The sequence below is a fragment of the Buteo buteo genome, chromosome 12 (genome assembly GCF_964188355.1).
Source record: "Buteo buteo chromosome 12, bButBut1.hap1.1, whole genome shotgun sequence".
Lineage (NCBI taxonomy): Eukaryota > Metazoa > Chordata > Aves > Accipitriformes > Accipitridae > Buteo > Buteo buteo.
In genome coordinates this window covers 4,977,288-4,993,514 of record NC_134182.1, presented here as the reverse complement: position 1 = coordinate 4,993,514, position 16,227 = coordinate 4,977,288, and the positions used below count along the sequence as shown (strand labels likewise).

Genomic DNA, 16,227 nt, shown 5'->3' with positions numbered 1-16,227 from the left:
TTGCCACTGTTGATAGGAGCATGGAAAACAAGCTGGTGCCATTCTCTGTACAGAGGAGAACAGTAGCAGTGGTTCACTGCTGAGTGAAAAAAAGTGTTAGAAAATGGCTTTCTGAAGAAGAAAAAATGGAACGCAGCTGCATTTGAACAGCTCCAGGCCCTGGTGATGTTTCAATAGACAGTAACTGTACTCCTTGTCATCCTTCTACTGGGTTAATCAAAAGGAAATGCATCCTTTGGGATTTTCAGCTTCTTTGGATCATTAGCACCCAGTAAATGAAAACAGAGATTATTTAATGCTATCATTACTTTCTTTACCAATTAACAAGCTATTTCTCTGGTGGCTTCCCAGCACAGCAAACATACAGTATTGTTATGTGAAACATGCTGATTCCAACAACCCTACAGAGCCTGTCAGGACTGGAGCCACTGTGGAGGTTGAACCCAGTATCTCACCAGCCAGAGGCTAGTTGTGAGGATAAAATGGAATTGGAGTGATGACAGTTGTTTGGGTTTTTTTTGGCCAGAGGATTTCAGCTTGCAGGGCCATAATGCATCTGTAGGATGAAGTTTTTATGCAGAGTAAAAAGCCATCACCCAGTGGACCTGGGCAGTTTCCCCAGGCCTGCAGGAGAATCACAAGGCAGGTCCCTGTGCTACTAATTGCATCTCTCCCCACTTTTCTAAGTTCTTGGTGTCAAAGCCACTTAGGTTAGACACACAGGTCACAAGAAGTGCTCCTGTGTCTTTCTGCACAATGATCCAAGCAAGATAACACAGCCAAAATCTGTTTTCTCTTACCATTTTGAGGAATTTCTGAACCAGCAAACTTGCTTCCTCATATATTTACTGTGCATGGCAAGAAGCACAGACAAAAGATGTAACGTGAAAAGCATCGCCCACGTGATGCTCTTTTTACAAGTTGTGCCCTCAGCATTCATTTGGAAGATCTTAAAAGTTCAATGTCCCTATCAAAAGCTCCTACAATGGCTGCTTCTCAGCAGAGCAGGGCTGCTCAACCATGAAACAAGAGTTACCACAAGCAGCAGCTTACCCAGGGCAGCAAATCAAGAGTTGAGAATAAGCTGATCTGAATGCCAAACCTCATTAGCTCCTTCAAAAAGCACTTGAACAAGCCCTCATTCCAGCTCTAATGAGGTGTTGTGCTGGACACCACGGTTATTTGAGTACTGTACACAAGTTTGCTCCCACTGAGCACTGCAACGGTCTCTGTTAGAGCTGTGGCCCAGAGTGGTTGTTCCCCAAAGGTGGGTGATTGATTGCTCTGTGGGCTCCTGTGGCTGCCAGACACAATGAGATGAGGAGAAGCCAAGTACACTGACACACCTTTGCCTTGAGCATAACCCAGCCTGGACCAAAAGCATTGAAAGATTTCCCCTCCTTATCGAGGCCCTTTGAAGAAGACCCTGAAACTGCGAGATGCTGAGGCCATGCAGGGGTTTGCAGAGCACCTCAGGCAGAGAGGTCCTCGCCCTGAGGGGCCTCCAGCTGCTAATGCCGTATGAACATAAATTAGCTGACAGCAGTAAAGCTGCGGGGCCTAGCGCTAGAAAAAGCAGGCACCGATCAGCTGCTGCCATCTCTTCTGAGAGCAGGTCTTCGCAGCACGTGGGATTTCTGCCATGAAGGACTCTTGGAAAGGCTCTAAATGCCCAACACTCAAGGCTTGGCTACACAAGCAGTCACAATCAGCACCTTGAACTAATATATCCTCAAATTAAGTCCAACCAGTGGCCCATGTCTTGAAATGTTAGGCCAGCTGTTTGTTGGTTCACACTGGTTTCTTGTAAAAGCATTTTCCTTAGAAATACCAGGCTTGTCTGCCTCAGTGCCTTCCTCTCAGCTGCCTCAGGGAGAGCGGTCTCCCACCCCATACTCCTGTGTGAAGCCATCCCAGAGGGCTACTAAGATATGTTCCCTGGCCAGTAGTTTTCTCCTGATAGGGCCCTGCATACTGTTCCACACATCTTTCGTAAAGGCATAAACCAACTCCAAGCAGTCTGACTAGAGCAGGTTTCCACAAACAGCTGCATAAATCCAAGATAACTCCAAGTGAGCATCCTAAGGGCTCTGTCCTGTTCCTGTGTAATCACCAGGCAGGGAAATTCTCAATGATATGAAGCAATTTCATTCAGTTGCAACATGGGATCCGAGTTCTGTATTGAAATTTTTCATTATGAGTAACAAGCATTGGGAGCATGAGGTGCAGGGCTGACATGCAAAAACAGGAGCATATCCTTTAACGAGACCAGTTTAATTGTCCATTTTACTACTCTTATATCTATTCCACTAAAGTCCCAGTACTGTTGTTAGTGCTGTATGAACCTTGAAATATAACAGTTCCCACTGCTTAGAATTTATTCCCTGGTCTTTACAGTATCTAAGCACCTCTGTTTTGTTCAGGGCCTAAGTCTGCTATTCAAGCATCACTGAAATATTTAAAGCCTCCTGTGCTGGTTTTGGCTGGGATAGAGTTAATTTTCTTCACAGTAGCTAGTATGGGGCTATGTTTTGGATTTGTGCTGAAAACGGTGTTGATAACACAGGGATGTTTTCATTATCACTGAGCAGTGCTTACCCAGAGCCAAGGCCTTTTCTGCTTCTCACCCCACCCCACCAGCGAGGAGGCTGGGGGGGCACAAGGAGTTGGGAGAGGACACAGCCGGGACAGCTGACCCCAACTGACCCGAGGGATATTCCAGACCATATGACGTCGTGCTCAGCAGACAAAGCTGGGGGATAAAGAAGGAAGGGGGGAATGTTTGGAGTGATGGCATTTGTCTTCTCAAGTAACCGCTACACGTGATGGAGCCCTGCTTTCCTAGAGATGGCTGAATACCTGCCTGCTGATGGGAAGTGTTGTATGGATTCCTTGTTTTGCTTTGCTTGTGTGCATAGCTTTTGCTTTACCTATTAAAATGTCTTTATCTCAGCTCACAAGTTTTTCTCACTTTAACCCTTCTGATTCTCTCCCCCATCCCACTGTGAGGGAGGTGATTGAGCAGCTGTGTGGTGCTTAGTTGCCAGCTGGGGTTAAACCACAACACCTCCATTCACCTAACCTACAAGGTATCACCTAACTCCAAAGGATTTAAATCCCTAGAGTGCCCAAGTGTCCATGGGCTCACGCCTGCTAAACACAGGAGGTGTCTTGCATCTGACCTGCTGCTTAGAGCCCCACACCATGGTGCCCAGAGGCCCCAGTGCAGGATCTTCAGTCAAGGTGGACAAATTACTATTTTTCAACATCTACCAGCTGGCAGCATTGGGTGAGCTGGAGAGGTAAAGGAGTAATAGGCTGTCTCTGCAGCAAACAGCAATGCTTTACAGGGAAGGGGACAAAAAAGAGCTGCCAGATATGAACACGCAACACAGTACTGCTGTCTGATGAAACCTTGCAATGGTTTGGCTCACTGACCTGACAGAAAATACCACGTTTCCAAACTGCCATCACTTCCAACATCCAAAAGTGAACAAAGCCGAAGAACAGCATGAAAAGTGGAAGACTGCAGAAGCAGGCTAGCTCTACTGCTGATTCATTGCCTGGCCTGCAAAGAAATAGAAATATAAATCTCAAGGCCTGAAATACAAATCTTAAGGCCAGAAAAAAGTTAGGAGCGTATAAGCGTGACCTCTGCAGGCCACAGATTTTTTAACAAGTCAACTTTTGCTTCTTACAGGTCAGTATCTCCAACGGAAAAATGCAAATGATGCTTGGAAGCTTTGCAAAGCTCTCAAATGCCCTGGGGTGATGTATATTATGCAAATAGGAGCAGTTACCACTGTCATTACAGCAGCGGTCTCTGTAGCAAAGCCCCAGCTTGCTAAATTGTTAGGGGTGAGGGAGCACAGATATTACCAGGAAGAAAGGGAATGAAAAAACAAGTGAAGCAAAGGCATTATCTCCAGAGAGAGAAGGAGAGAAACGGAGGGAGAAAGTAACCAGCAAACACCTCTGATAATGTGCAGAGTCCCTGTATCTCAATCCTTCAGAGAGTTTGGTTTGTCCTCCCCCTACTGCTGTGGCAGGCCAGCATCTCTGCACCCTAAAAGACATTCAAGATGTGTTAGACCGTGGATCTTTCCTCCTCATCCCCCTACACCTTTCCCAGATTCAATTTTCAGAGCTTCATGCTTTTAGTAAAAAACGCCTTTGAAAACAGAGGCTAACCTGGAGGCAAGTTTGTTCATCAGCGTGATATTGCTTTGGGACTGGGCATTTACGTATCAGAGAGACTGTGAGCTCACTAAAGTTTGCTTCTACTCTCTTTGCTTGCAGGAAAATGCACTTTTCCCCCACATCCTTTGGAGTGAGGTGCCATGCTTAAACTCAGTGAAACGCAGCAATTTAAACCATTGGCAAGAGCAGACTTGATTACCATCCTGCAGGGGTGAACCGTCACCCCCAGGAGCCATATAACACTGACCTAAACCTCAGCAGGGCCCGCTTCAGAAAGTTGATTTGAGTTCGACCTTCCTTGATTCTACCTGGAAAATAACAGTGTGAGCCCAGGAAGGACCAAAGGTGCAGTGTTTGCTTTTTGGCCTCAGTCAGAGCAAGGGGAGTTTGAGCAGGAGCTGAGTGGGGGACTTGCCCATTTGCCCACACACAGCAGCAAAACAAGCCCTGGGAGCCTGAGGGCAGCACCTGAGCCAAGGTGGGAGCTCTCACTCTGCCTCCCGTGGTGAGGCAGAGACCAGGCTGTTGCTCTTCTTATGAAGAGGAGCTTCCCATTTCCCTGTCAACAAACCACTCCATCTGCTCTGCAGCTCCCACCTGTCCTCCTCTCCCCTCCTTCCATCCGCCACCGAAGCGTTGCTGCTCTTCCACACGTCCCAGGACTGTGTCTTTTTTAAATGACACCCAAACTCTCCAGCACATGGCTGGAGTCACCCAGCAGAAGCTTCCCTCATGTGGCTTTAAGACTTCAAAACAACTTTTGAAAAGAGAAAAATAAAAGGAAAAATCATCAAATCTTTCTCCCAGATTTTATTGCCTTCTGGGAGAGACGCTTGCACCCAGCAACCTCCACCAGAGCATAGTAAAAGCAACCCCTCTGCCTGGCTCCTGCCAGCCCCCGCCGGAGCACCACCTTGCTGAGAAAGCAACAGCGCATGAGACAGGGCTATCCACCAACCTCCTTCACAAACTTGCGTGTCCTTCACTGTGGAAATCTAGCTCCACGTTGTTAAGCTTGTATTCCCCCCGGGAGCTGTAAAACCCTGCTGTGGGTTGCCTCCCACAAGGAAACAAGGATTTCTTCTGTTCCAGACCCTGTGTTTCCACGACTGGAAGCAGGGACAGCCATTTGTGAAGCTGGACCCCTTCTCCAGGAGTACAGCAGGCTCCCCTTTCCAGGTGTACGAGCTCAGCAGGCAAACAGTGCCAGACACGAGGAATAAACAAGGCTGCATAGCAACCACTTCTCTGAAGAAATCTTGAGGCGTGAGATGCAAGGAATATCTTTTGCCTGCAGGCCTGGCAGGCAGATCCCTGGGTGCCGCAGCTGCAAACACCTGAGGGACCTCAGCAGCACCCAGACCTTCAGGCAGGGACACACTCTGACCTGCAACACGTTCCCGGTCCCTCCCTGCCTGCTTGCCACCACTGCGTGAGAATCATGCCTAAAGCTGTGCGTAACGCCCAAGCAAACAGCAAAGTATGCATCTGCTGGAAACTGGTAAAAGGGAGGGGAAAGTTTCCACCCCCTTCACTGCAGGATTTGATGACATCTCTGCATGGTAAATTGCTTAGCTAGGCAGTGTGAGCCTGGAGCCCCTCTCAGTTAGATTGGTGTAAATCCATATCAGCCCTACAGAAAGCACCACATTCAGGCAAGGTTAGGAAAAGAGAAGAGCTAATTGCTTCAGCCTGACCCTCTCCAATGTGGCATGTCCACAGTCGCTGCACTCTCCACTAAATGCTGCCAAACTGGAATTCTCCACCAGCCCCATTACAAATTTTTTATACCTCTCCCCTGTGCTGGTGATAATTATGCAATATGCAACACAGAGCAGAAATTTAGTTTTGCTACTGTGTGTGTTTTGTTGTTGTTATGCTCACTCAAAAGCTACTTCCAAATGTGAAAATAATATTTTGTTTGGAAATTTTCCATAACAAGGTCACTGCTGGCTGGTTTTATAAACACCCAGCACACAAAAAGAGAGAGAAATTTTGTGCAGAGGTGCAAGGGTTCACATGAGGTTCTCTGTTAACCATGGGGAATGGCAGCTCAACTTGTCTTTACAATTATTTGGATGGAGAGCGTCCACACAAGTATTATGAGAAAAGGAATTCAGACACTAAGCAGCAAGTCCCGAGCCACTGTATCCAACCTGCAAGCCAACAGATAAGTGGGAAGGGTTTTTTAGCTGTAAAAATGTACAATAATTCAGCTCCTACAGGGGGGAAAAAAAAACCCCCACAGAAAACCATCTGCAGGAGTTAGCAATCCTTCTCCAACAAGCAAAGGCAGCACACGCACCCTGTTGCGATTTGGGGAGATGACTGTCACCTCACTTGGTAAAAGCAGCAGCAAAGCCAAAGGGAAGCATCTTCCTGTTACTGCTGAGCCACCCTGTTGGTACTGGTGCTGTAGGAGTAAAGGATTCAGCCTTACAATGAGTCATCTTAAACCACACAACTCTCTCAGCTTCTTCAAGGCTGAGTAATCAGACATGTGAGAAAATGACAACTCTATATGTCACAGAACGGCAGAAAATGAGCTGACTGCAGCAAATGGGTCCCCAAATGTGACATCTCCTGCATGAAACAGGAGAATTCTCCCAAAAGGCTTCTCCCTTTTGCTACAAACAAGAGGCAGAGGACTACCCTCAGACTCCAGCACTGCTTTAGACCTTAAGAGACACAAGGAAAATTTTGTCTCAGCTGTGTTGGAGGCTTCAGGCAAGACTTAATCTACTCCAGCTCCTGCCTGCAAAGCAAGCATAGCAGAAATGCTGCTTGCTCACCTTTCCCCGTATTTTCTTTTAAGGCAAACCCTTTAAGGTAGGGAATTGTCTCTTCCTACATGTGTGTGCATCATCTAACAGAGCTGGCACAGCCATCAGCTAGGGATGTTACCATAAAATATTGGTGGCAGTAGCTCTTCAAAGGACTTTCCCCAGAACAGTGTTTGGTTGTTCCTTTAATTGAAGGGGCCAGCAATGAGCTACAAGCTCAGCTCTAGTGAAAAAGTTAAGCTCCTGGGTGTCTCAAAATGAGCACTTCTACAGGGAAACAGCATTAGCAGCACTGAAAAGCGTGACCATTGTTAAATCACGCAAAAGTGACAAAAGTAGAGCAAAGGTAGTCAGCTGGTCAGACTAAGGACCACCCAGGAGCATCTAATGTCCAGTCTCTCTCCCCAAACACCTGCTTACACTCTCTTTTCTTTTGGCTCAGTAATACTGAAGCTGATGGGACAGATGCAACCAAAGAGAAACTTGAAAGCCTACATGCTTAGCCTTAAAAACAGCAAGCCAAAGTTTTATTTCATCCTTTCTAAAAGGAAGAAAAAAATTGCAGCCATAATCAGGGAACAGAGTACCTTCCCTCCTGAACCTAACTTGTGTCAGACCCACTTCACCTCCAGCAGCATCATCCACGTGGCCATGCTCTTATGTCACCTGCACACCCTGTAATGATGCATTACGTTACACAAGGAAGGGGCAGTGTCCGTGTGTTCACGTGCATCCTGGAAATGAACCTGGTGATGGCAATCACATCATTCCTTGAGACAGCCATGGGATAAACCTTGCTACGAGATCAAACCCTCTCTCTCATCCATCCATAGCACCCCAAGCACCTCCGCCAGTCCTCCCTGACAGAGCAGTCCAATCATTCCTCACAAGTTAACAAAAATTCCCTTGAAATCCCCTTTCTCTAGACATGAAGCATGGCCTCTCTATTTCAATAAACACATCTTGGACTTATTTGGCTAAACCTCCACACTCTGCTTTGAAGCCTTGGGGCACCGTAGGCAGGAGCACAGGGCTGAGCAGGGCTTCCCCCCGCCATCTGCAGCAGGGACGGAAATCATGCCACCTTACATGCCTGTACCCAGAAACCTGCTCAGCTATTCCTCTCAGCACATTTTCTTTCACATAGTACACTTGCTGAGCAGCACAGCCCTTCGCAGCAGCCTCCTGGCACGCAGGCAGTTTCTTTTTTGTTCGCAGCATTGGGAGCCCTTGGGCTTTCCCCATGGCAACCTCATTTGTGCATTGGGCAAGGGCGATCAATATTGCGTGGCATTCGAGCCTGTGAGGGAAACGGCCCAAGTGCACAAAGCAAATGTTAATTAGAGCCCAGCAGACAGGTCTGGAGCTGGTGAGCTTATACAGACCTTTTTAAAATGTTCATTTTTATCAATCCTGAATTCACAGTGATAGGAAAAGAGAGAAGAAAGATGGACAGACAACAGGAAAAACACAGATACTGCTGTATCTGCCTCTCTCCATCTGCCTCTGTTTTGCCCAGCCCTGGGGAGCATCAAGATCTCTCTGGCTGTTCCTTATTCATTAGACACTGTCCCCTAATCAGCAGGAGCCTGAAGGCTTTGAGAGGGATACCACCTTCTATAACCCTTCCTCCACCAAGTGTTGTCATGAAGAATAAATCAAATTATCCAAAGAGTGACAAGTGAAGTGTGCAGGGCATGCACCTCAATGCCATGGAAGGCAAGCAGAAAAGAGCTGTTAAGATACGAAAACATGCAAGGTAGAAAAACCTGTGGCTTCAACATCTACATTTTCAGAAGTCTCTGTTGCAGTGGAAGACTTCCGCGCTGCTGCATGCTGAGGCCAATGCCTGAAACAAAAATCTCAGAAAAACAGTGCTTTGGTTTCCTTAAAGGAGATGTGTTTTCTGAACAAAGCTTATGAAAGAAAATGGGAAAGGAAATGACAACTTTACACTTTAAAGCATAAACACACAGACGCATAAACACACAGACTCAGAAACACTAAGGTCAGGGAAAATTATGACAGTAATACTTTGGGCTCACAATTACATTGCAAATTCCCTCTAATGAGCCCAGAGCAGTTTGCATTGCCACAAGCGGCACTTAACACCTCTTCATGAGGTGACTCAAGCAGTGTTAAAGTACACTGAGAAACTGAGGCAGCCAAAAGTGCTCCAAACCTCACTTAGGACCTCAGAGTAAATAAACTGCAGTGAGACCAGCAGAACACAGCTTCTCTTGATCCAGTGACAACTGTCTGTGGCAGGGTAACAACTGGGATTGTGTCAGCTGGAAGAGAAAGTGCTGAGGTGTTTCAAAAAGAAGTCTAAAACAACATAGGCTTTAAGAGCTCTACTCTCATTTACAGAGGTACTATATTAAGAGATGCCAGCTAAGCATTATCAGAGCTTTACACGTGGGGACCAGGAGCTTTCAGGTTGATGGATAGAGTATCTTGACTACAGCTTGCAAATTTTTTTGATGGAGAACACAATAATTCCACAAAAATTATGTGATCTGTGAAAAAGTGCTTGTTTCAATTATTTCTGTGAAAAAGTAAGTTCTAGACCTGGACATTTGATATTTTTTCTCAGATTCTTCCATGAAATTATAAAATTATCTCCATTCTGAGTAACCCTAATTCTACACAGTGACAACGTACTTACCACCTACCTCAGACACATTTCCAGATCAGACCTTGATGAGGCAAAAGCCTATTTCCAGTGCTTCTTCAATATAGCAGTGGAATAGAAATTGCTGTATGCCTGGGAAGTCACAGAGAATATTTTAACTTCTGTAAGGATTGAAAAAAGGACTTCAGGATGCTTCTTGTACATTCATGATACAAAGGGATGCAGGCAAATAAGCTCCAAGCTGCAAGTGTGCCCTAGAGGACAAGGATGAGGTGTCCCAGATACTCAAGCACATCACAGCACCAGTCCCCAAAGAGGACCCACAAACTGGAACAGAGACTGGAAACCTCCATGAGGCAGCAGAAAAATAGCCCAATTCAGGATTGCCTAGAACCCCTCTAACACCCTTGGGTGATCCAGGACACTGTACACACACAGTACTTTGCTACCTAATTTATTCAGGATCATGTGGTTCTAAACCAAGGCCACTTGGTTCCCCATGTTGCTAATCTAGTTAACTGCATATTGGCTAATTGCAGGCTTTAACTCTCTGCCAAGCACAGCATCTCACCATCTGTTTGCTCTGGCTACCTGAAGAGTCAGCAGCCACATGAAGCTGCACCTCATCTGGGGACACAGAAACCAGCTGCTAGCGCCTGCTGTCTAGTACAGGTCTGCATTTCATTTTCTTTACATTAACAGAACTGTTGTTGTTATATAACAAGGGGGAAAAAAAAACCAAACCAAGAAACCAATCATCACCTCAAGATGCCCTTTGCAAACACAAAGTCTGGGGGCAGATGGACACAAGAAAAAAAGAAAAAAAAATACCCTGTTTTTTGCACAGGCATGGTAAAAGCAGTACCAGCAAGCCACTTTGCTAACCCAGAGTATGCAAATACACTCCTCATATTCCTGAGAGTTAGAAATGACTCAAAAGACCAAAGCCTTCCCCCAGGTTTACCAGAATTTAGCGCAAATAATTTTGAAAACTGAACCCAGCTGCTATGGTTTTTACCGAACGCCCAGTCTCCTGAACATCAGCATGGGTACCTGTCTGTTGGAGGCAGACCTGGGCTGGTGCACCTCTAAAGGGGTGGGCAAAGTCCATTAGCTCCACCGATGCTGCACCACGGACCACTATTACAGAGCAACACAAAGTGCTAACTGCAGCCCTCCTATACCCACTCTGCTGCCTTGAAGTACAACTGCAGGGGTTACAGGCCCTGATGACTTGCTTTTAAGTGCTTCAGCGAGCTACTGTACACAGTAAGGCAGCTGCACAACATCAAAGCTGCACAAAAAATAAAACACTTTCCCACAACACCACATTAAAGCCAAGGCAAGAACCATGAATTGAGCCCCAGTGATGCAGAGTTCAGTCCTCAGACTTTAAAATCCCTCTGCACCTACTGAAAGATTAGTTGCACTTGTCCCAAGAGCCCCATTTTTCCCCTCAATACCATCCATCTGCCAAGCAGAAAATTTGTCGGCACAGTTTGGAGTGCAGGGCTAAGGCTTTAGGACTGCATTTCTGATACAAACGGCTCATGAAGTTTACAAGCAGAGAACACACAAACTCAAAACCTGTAAAACAACAGGTACTTTCATGGTAACAGACAGACCACCATGGAGATGAAGGATGAAGGTGCAGGGTAGGCATGTTTAGAAGCCCATGTTTTCCCACATGTTTTACCAGGTGGCAGCCACCAAAGCTTGTTTGGGATGCTGGATCTGCTAAGTCATCTCCGTACCCCCAATCTCACAGCATGGGTCAGACAGTGGCCGGCCCTGAATTCACTGGGAGAAAAGTGACACAGAGAATCAGAGCTGTTTCTTTACTGTAAGTCTTACAAACAGCTGGAAAAGATCTTGTTTCATTCATTTCTGAAAGACAAAAAAAGTGTGATCATTTCGATGGAAAAATAAAAATGTTATCAGATGAAAAGACTTGTTTAGGCTATTGAACATCCATGTAATAAAGGTGATGGAGACTTGAACTGGAGATAGAGACAAGAGAAATTAGGCCTGCAACTCATTTTACCTGCCATCAACTTTGAAGAGGTCCTGAAACACACTTTCATCAGTCCCTGATAAGAGCTTGGCAAAGCACATACCACAAGCTGGAGGATACCCAGACTCACAGGCAGGTAACGGCCTGTCTCAAACAGATGGCGATGGAACAGCTTCTTCTTCACTTTCCTGCACTGGAGGACGTCATGACAAAATAAACACGGAGACGAGACACGATGAGGAAGGACCCCATTTCCTTGTTAATGGCTTTCCATTCAAATCCTCTACAGCTCCAGAAATTAGCTGCCTGAGCGCTACAGAAAGGAAAAAATGGGCACAGGCTGGTGGATTTTTCTTTAAAAAAAAAAAACACCAAACAACAACAAAATCTGAGTATTTACAGAGCACAATAAATTCATGGAGGAGACTGCAGTGGTAGATGGATATATTCCCCTTTTCACCTTCACTATTTTAAACAAAACTCTGTGCCTACAGTGGATAAAAACTTTTGTATGGCTACCTTGAATTTAACTTGTGTGAAAGGGGCGGTGGACTTTGGTTTTGCTTGTTTGTTTATATAGGTGCTTTTGAAATACAATTGTATAGGATGCAATCCTGCCTCCTTTTCCCTTCATTGAACCTCCTGGGGCAGGGAAGGGAAATAGTAGGAATTAGAGGACCAAGTCTGACCCTGCTGAAATCAAACAGCTGCCATGCCCAGCCTGTGGACATTTTGAGAAACGGCTCCTCTTCTGAATCGCATTATCCCTGTCAGTCCTGGGCAGAAAATGATTTCCAGTCACTAGCCCACAACAGACGATAATAACAAATGAAAAATAGCCAAGCTATCGTTTACACTAGATGCCAGAAATGAAGTATGGGGGAATTCTGCAGGCACAGCGCATCGGTGGGAGAACCGAGGAGGAATGGCATCACCCCTGCCCGCTCTGAGGCAGTGGCAGCACGGTGGGAACAGCTCATTTAGCAGACAGCTCTTTTTCATCAAGCTGGTAGTTGTGCGCTGAGCCTTTTGTATGAAGCAGAGTTTGCTCACGAAGAGGCAAACAACAAGTGTATTGAAATGCCATAAATCCCATGTTGGCAGAGCTCAAAGCAATTCGAGCCTCCGTGCAAAATTAGGCCTCCGTGACTGCACCTAGAGGCAGGCAGGTAATTGAAACATCAGTACATCTGGAAGAGACTATGTGAGCACCAAAAAAAGGAGAATTTGGGGGCAGGGAGAAAAACTTCACATGGAACTAGTGCCTGGGTAGAGGTGACTGCTAACCAGTTTGTTGATCCCAAGCCAGCTGCTCCTCAAGGCCCTTCAAAGTAGATCCCACGCAGCCTCACCAAGAACAAGGGTCAGCAGCTCAATGGAGTGCAGCGTTTTGCAGTGCACATATACCTTCTCATATCCTCTCTGCTCTCCGGCTGCAACAGTATGTTCTTCTCCACATGTTGTTGATGGTCTTGCCCAGCTACACTGCAAGCTTGCTTTAGGCTAGAGATCCTTTCTGTGTTTTTTTCCTCAGGATCAAGGGAAGTTCATCAGCATGCACTTTGCCTCCACCACACATTTTTCTGCAAGAAACTCTAGGCATTCAGCCACAGATAAGAAAGCATTTTGGTAAACTAGCCAAGTAGGGTTATCCCTTCTTTGCAGATGGGGAAACTGAGGCACAGAACTTGGAAACACAAGTTTTCAGCCTGGACGGCCACTGGTTTCCCATCACTCAGTCCTGAGATACTGTGGATACCACTGTGATAGCTTCAGCTGCTAAGGAAACAAATCTCTCTTCATACACGTTACTCATGCTGTGTCATTCGATTCCTTATCTGAGTGAGAGCGATTATGTCAGTGGTTTCACCATTATCTTAAAGCAAAGCCAGGACTCCACCATCTTTCTTGAACATAAAACTCCATCATCTAGTTAACAACATTTTCTGAGACTTTCAGCGAGGCTTTTTACAAGATATGCTGCCTCTCAAGAAATGAGAGGACTAAAAGGTGAACTTCCTGCAGGGAATAGTTTTGTGCTCTGCTGTGGGGCATCGAGTGCTGCTCCGTATCAATGTGGATAATGCTGAATTTGATGATTTTTGAGCAGTTACTGAAAGACAGTGGAGATTTGTATTGTTTGTACCTAGGAGTGTAAGATAAGTGCCCAAATAAAGAAGTGTCCTTGAAATCTGGGTCTAATGGCAAGTCTAATACTGTGACAGGCTCTGCTGGAGGCTCAGGCAGAGTCATCTTCCTCTCTACAGCTGTCAAAGATCTCTGGGTCTGTGGGGCAAACACTGGCCATGAAATTATAATAAACCCTAGGGCTGATTGATTCTGGCTGCTCAAGTTTTTGGGGTTTGGGTTTGGGTTGGGTTGTTTTTTTCTTTTAACCACAGGAGCCACCGGAAACCATGAGAAGAGATGACAGTTTAGGTCTTATCTCATTTCCATCAGTGCTAATAGCAAACCTGTAATTGATTTTAAATGTCAGGGGAAAACCTTCAGCACACAGACTAAAAGATGGAATAAAGCTTCTTTATGTAGCCTGGAGTCTGTGCATTTTTTTAAAGATGCAATAAAAACCTTCACTGGAAGTATATTCTTCAATAAAAATACATATTTTCTCCAAACACGTAGTTTGGTTGTGGTCTTCTATTTTCCACAGGACGGACAAAAATGATTAAAATAATTTTCAGCCGAACAGTAGTTGAGAGGTTCAGAAACATTTGACAAAGCTGTGCAAACAAAAGCAGCTCATTTTTACATCAAATACTTGCCTTGTTAAGTTCCCACTAAAAAGAATTATATTTTGGCTAATATGCCTAGTGCTTTTGTAGGAAGTTTAAAGTTTTAGAAACTTCTCAGAGAAGCTACAACATCCGAGAGGAAGTTCTCGGCCAGTTTTTTTCCTAAAGCAAAGGAATGTCCCACTGGGATCTCACTGGTCCCCAATGAAGCCCTAAGGAGAGCCCTGGAGGAGCTGTGGAAGGGATGCAGTGCACACAAGACTTGCACATACTCCTGCAATCCAGATGGGCACAGCATTCAGCAATGGAACCTTGCCTGAGATAGACCAAAATGTGCCACCATTTCAGCCAACAAAGGAGTGAACACAGGGGCTGGCTGCAGAGCCTTGAAGCCTGTTACACTGGGCATTTAAGGCAAGCCTAACTGTGTGTGATGAAGGAAAACCACTGACCTGTTCCTCTGAGCTCTAATGCAGTCTGTTTGGACTGAACATCTGCTAAGGCTCACCCCAAAAGCCCTGGTGGACCCCTGTATGGATGGATCCAGGCACCCTCCTCACACCAGCCAAAAGGCCTACCGCTGTCATTTCAGCAGCTGAGTGGCCTTCCCAGTGTGAAGAGACATGCAGCACACTGTTTCTTTGAGGGTCAGTGCCCTGGCTACAGGCTGCTTTTTCAGAAGTGTCAGAATTTTGTGTACCAGCCCTTGCACATAAAACATATCTGCTACAGAGCCGTCGATGCATCACCACAGGAGACAGGGAAGGAGCTAGCATATATTGAATCTGGTTTTCACATGCATATTGCCAGGAATAACAAAGGCTATTATAATCCTGCATTCCCAAATGATCCTTTAAAAAAAATTTTTGAAACTATGACTCAAACACTAACAAGTAAAATCTACTCCCATGCAGCTAGCCAAGGAGTTCAAGTTCCTTTGGCAAAGGGCATTAACCACAAAGCAAATAACATGTTTGCTGCAAGAATGACAAGAAGGGAGACCTACCTTCATCTTTGTTTTTTGTTTACATGCTTCCATTAGTACCCAGGGGAGTTTAACTCTGGGCTGGGGGACATGGCATGGTAAAGTCCTCAGGTTTCAGTACTCCTCTGGCCATCCATCACCCTGCAACTTCTCCTCAGCTATTCAGTCCCGAGGCATTAAGCTGTCACAGCTCACTAAGAAATTAGACTTGATGACACCTAAGCAGATTCATTAATGCATTAAGCAAATGCAATCTGATTGGTTCCTTTTTTTAGGCATTTGGCAAGCAGTGTGCAAATAAACCTGGAGGATGAGGCTCTCAGGGGAGGGCAGGCAGCTTGCCAGTGTTCTTGCTTAAACGGAGAGAAAGAAAGCACCATTTCCATAAAGCCACACTAGAAGAATTTACAACCTACTGCTTGCTTCAAGAGAGTAAAAGACAGAAGGTGGCATCAGTTGCTTCTGCCTTCTGGAAAGATGATGCAGTTTCCATAAGTGTCATTGCACACAGAGCATTTTAACTGTGAAGGCAATGTGACACTGATCATGACCAAAACAAATCTCAAGGGACTAATTGTCCCTTGCACGTGGACTGAATGACACAAATCACCTCTGAATTAATCTTCAGGACTGTACAGGGAACATTCTTGTCATCCGTAACCATGTGGCTGCTGGCTATGCAGCTGCACTGACTTACAACTTTTATTGTTCACTGCTCTTCCATCCTAATAGCACAGCCTAAGCAACGAGGCCACCAAACCAAACCAGCTCAAAGGGAGGCAGTTGCTGGTGTCAGGCACGTATCTTCACTGTTAATTCTGTCACATCCTATAACACGCACCAGCTGGCACAGGTGG

The 16,227-nt window shown here is 45.7% G+C and overlaps 1 protein-coding gene across 10 annotated transcripts in view; it reads right to left on the bottom strand.

Moving 5' to 3' along the window:
- Positions 1 to 15,547, bottom strand: part of TOGARAM2 (TOG array regulator of axonemal microtubules 2) — a 52,526-nt gene extending 36,979 nt beyond the window's left edge. For 2 of the 10 annotated variants that reach the window (XM_075042456.1, XM_075042465.1), the window contains exons 1-3: positions 6,506 to 7,955; positions 3,974 to 4,066; positions 3,439 to 3,568 (exon numbers count right to left, since the gene is read on the bottom strand). The gene's annotated coding sequence lies outside the window, so the exon portion shown is untranslated. Of the gene's footprint in view, positions 1 to 2,598; positions 2,753 to 3,438; positions 3,569 to 3,973; positions 4,067 to 4,797; positions 4,826 to 6,505; positions 7,961 to 8,752; positions 8,966 to 15,391 lie in introns of those variants that run through there. The other 8 variants (XM_075042461.1, XM_075042457.1, XM_075042463.1 and 5 more) reach the window with 8 other exon arrangements.
- Between the last annotated feature and the right edge of the window lie 680 nt (positions 15,548 to 16,227).